Source organism: Sciurus vulgaris (genome assembly GCF_902686455.1).
Source record: "Sciurus vulgaris genome assembly, chromosome: 8".
NCBI classification, from domain to species: Eukaryota; Metazoa; Chordata; class Mammalia; order Rodentia; family Sciuridae; genus Sciurus; species Sciurus vulgaris.
This window is the reverse complement of record NC_136468.1, coordinates 48,080,204-48,084,062: the sequence shown is the minus strand read 5'-3', so window position 1 is coordinate 48,084,062 and position 3,859 is coordinate 48,080,204. Positions and strand designations below refer to the sequence as shown.

The 3,859-nt window shown below is 42.4% G+C and overlaps 1 long non-coding RNA gene across 1 annotated transcript; it reads left to right on the top strand.

Moving 5' to 3' along the window:
* The first annotated feature begins 144 nt into the window (after positions 1-144).
* LOC306668674 lies at positions 145-2,763 on the top strand. The gene is made up of 2 exons (XR_013765937.1): positions 145-1,004; positions 1,826-2,763. It is a non-coding gene; the product is annotated as an uncharacterized lncRNA (long non-coding RNA).
* The last annotated feature ends 1,096 nt before the right edge of the window (positions 2,764-3,859 follow it).

Genomic DNA, 3,859 nt, shown 5'->3' with positions numbered 1-3,859 from the left:
CCCTGTGATTGGGGCCCGCTGGGCCCCGCCTGCGGGCGTGTCCCCCGGGAGATATGTGCTGCCAGGGGCGCGCTGTCACCTGCGGTGCCGCGGGCTCTCCGCCGCGCCCTGGCGCCCAGGTTCAAAGTCATCTTTACGCGCAGAGTTCAAGGAAACCTTTACTCGTGGAGCTTCAAGAAACTCTCACGCTCGGGTTCTAAGGCCACCTTTTTGCGCGCGATTCCTTTCCCCCACCTCCCCTCAAGGTTTAAGTTACAGAGACCGAGCCAGGATCAGCCGGTTAAGGTCGGCGGTTGTCTCGGCAGCTTTGGCAACAACGCACCGGTTCCTGTACAGATGGACTGAATCTTTGCTTCTAAAAGCCTTAGAATTGAACCTCAATTCCTCAAATGGACTGAGGGGATTGAAGGGGCCGAGGAGGGTGGGAAGCTAAAATTCATAGCCCCCAACTTCAGGTTTCTGGCAGGCAAGACGTGAGATGAGATGAGATGAGCAGTATATCTCCGGAGACGCTGAGAAGGAGAGAAAATAATTCCAAGGGACGAACTTAACCTTGTTCTTCTCCAAGATTTGGGGCATAGGACCTTGCCTTCCGACGTCCATACCCTACATCGAAGTGCTGAACGTCATGGGTGTCTAGTTCAAGGACTTGGAGTAGATGGATATGTGAATACGGTATCTGTCTCCAATGTTGGTGGGATAAAGGAAAATCAGGAGAAGAGGAGGAAAAGGTTTAGGAAACCAGAAGATTCGAATGGAAAAAAGGGAAAGTAGTTTTCTTAGGAGACTTTCAAAATTTTCCTTGACCCTTGTTTCTTCTAGGATTTTAATTACTTCCAGGTGAGGAATACTCTTTCCCTTTTCTAAAGAAGACTGAGTTGGAGGTCAACAACTGAAGAAGGGGAAGACTTGTGGAGTTTGGGCAAAGTTGCATCTTCGAGCTCGATTCTATTTTTATTTGTCAACAAAAAGAAATACTAGACCTGTTGTCCTGTTGCATTCAAGTGAGTAAAATACATATTTTTTGAAAGATTGAGATTGTCTAGACCTAAGAATATTAAGGTGGTCCTTGACCTATGATACATAGGTATACTATTAATATATGATTATAAGATGAATAATGAAGTCTTTCACTTGTGCAGCACTTAACTATGTGCTGAGCCTGTGCTTATAACTTTACTTATGTTAACTTTTTAATTCTCAGAATAACCTCTTAGGTACGTAACATTACCCTCATTTTACACATGAGAAAATTAAGACACAGAGTGGTTGGTAGACTTGCCTTAGTTTGCACAGCAGATTAAGTGGCTGAGTCAGACAGTCTGGCTCCAAAATCTGTGCAGCCTCCACATTGCTATCTTTATTGAAGCTATGGAAGGAGGGGATCGCTAAGAGAACACTAACATCTGGAGTTCTAAAAATAAGACCACTCTCTTTAAGATGAATTATTTGCTTTATTTATTTAATATTTTTGTGTTTCTGGGGATCAAACCCAGGGCCTCATACAGGCGAGGCAGGTGCTCTACCACTGACCTACACCCCTAGCCCTAAGATCACTAATTCTAAAAGAGTGCAAACAGAGAAGGGATTGAATGTTATTTCCCTGGTGACTTTGGAGGAGGAGGGCTTACAGAGCTGATGACCAAGGGGGTGCTATACAGGTTTGGCAATTAGGCTTCCTGGGTTTGGATCAGCTTGAGTGAGGCCCTCAGCTTTTTAAAGTTTCAGATTCATCTTTTGTAAAAGGGCATCCACTTTGTAGGTGCCTTAAAATCAAGGGTGATAATAAATGTAAAGTACTCAGCACGTGCTTGCCACATTATAGGAGTCCATAAAGATCAGCCCCGCTACAAGTCTGAACCTTCTGAAGATTGCAAGCTCCCGTGGAAAGAGACCCTGCCCATTGACCAGTGGGTCCTCCAGCGCTCCCTATGAAACGATGTGCTTAAAATTGTTTCAATAAAGATGACTGGATGGATGGATTGGAGAAGATGGATGGAAAGATTTACAGGAAAGAAAAGTCAGAAGAACAAAGAGGAATGGAGCAGATTATGAAATCAGGATAATCAATCAGACAATGAGCTCAGCGTTTTGCCTGCCTCTCATTGCCTCCCTCCTTGTTAACCTCACTCTACAAAGAAAGAAACAAGGCTCGGAGAGGTTAACTGGTAACTCACTCGCATTCATCTATAGCTATGGACACAAAATTTCCATGTGGACTCAGTCAAGTGACTTTAGAGTTCACGTTCCTTACTCTGCTTTTGCTGCTTCATAGCCTGGCATGAAGAATGGGGTAAGGAAAGAGGCGTATTCTTAGACGATTGATTGAGGGTGCCGTGTTATCTATGATTTGTTCTAAAATTATTCACTAAAGGCAGAGAAATGTGTGTGTGTGTGTGTGTGTGTGTGTATGTTTAGAGGTAGTTAGTAATTATTTGAATACCATAACCAGTAATTCATATCATCAGCATGGTGAATTAACATTATAAACTTCCAAACTTTGGGGCCACCATATCAAGTACCACCTTCTAAATCTATGCCTGGAGAGTTCTCCTTAGCACGTGAGATAGAAATACTTATTCACTGTGAAGCCAGTTTTATTCAAACTAAGTGGATTGCTAGACACACAGCACTGTAGCTCCAGCCCTGCCCTGAAGAAGAACAAGAGTGAGGAAGTCAGTGTCCCACGGGGTCCTGGACCTAGAACACTGCTGTGTGCTAGGTCCACGTGACTAATCCAAGAAGACTGCTTTCTGATCTAAGGTGAGTGAATTCTCCCTGTAGAGCTCTGTCCCAGATTGAATCTTTTTGTCGAGTGTATGTGGAAATACCTAAAAGGGTAGAGCTGAGACTTCGCTGAGTTTACAGATGATAGGATGCTTTCTAAGCCTCCTTGTTAGCAATTATTTGTGGTAACAGATTTGGGCTTTACGTTGTGTTTGCTGGACTGTTCCACCTGGCAGTGAGATTATGGGGAAAAGGACCTATAGCCTCATCCACTGCTAATTCCTGAGACAGCTGTTTGACAGTCAGCAGATAGACCCTGGCAATAGGCCAGATTGGCTTGGTCAAAAGGCCAGAGTATATCAGTGAGGTCAAAGGGGTTTGCTATTATTGAATGGAAGAACAAATGAATTCGAAAGTCCTAAGTTCAAGTCTGGTTCCATTTGAAACTGGCTCTTTAAACTTTAGAATTATGTATTGATTCTGGACCTTTCCCCTGCTCATTGTGTGAAGTAGGACTTTTCAAAGAGCTGATGTGGAACAAATAACATTGTACATGACTAAATAAGTGGCAAAACACATCAGTCTAGTTACTCCTATATCATTGATAGCAAAACACCATCAAGGGGATGCAGAAGGCAATATGGTGTAATACTGTTGTATAAAGAGTATGGGGATTATATGTTATATATCCGTATGCATACACATAAAAACAATCTGAACACAAACAAAAGTAGTGACTTTAAGAGCACAAGGTTGGGGTGACAGAGTGGGAGGTCAATGAGTGTGAAAGAAGCCTTTACTTTTATTGAATGACCTTTTGTAATGTTTGGAAATTTTAAACCATTTATCTTGATCATGGAATCATAAATTTTTTTTACTTAAACACTGTTCATATCATTGGTTCTTGCCCAGAAAAAGAGGTGGTCATGGAGGAAGAAATCAACAAATCATAAGAGAATGTGAGTATATCTTCATGATGTTGTTCTTTGAAAACTGAATATAGATTTGAGACTATTAGAAAATATCCAGAGGCCAGAGAGACAGATGATTAAAACCTGGGTATTTGACAGTTACATGCCTTGAAATGTGTCTCGTGCTTCTTTGGGGAGAAAAAAAACTGGAAGACTACAGA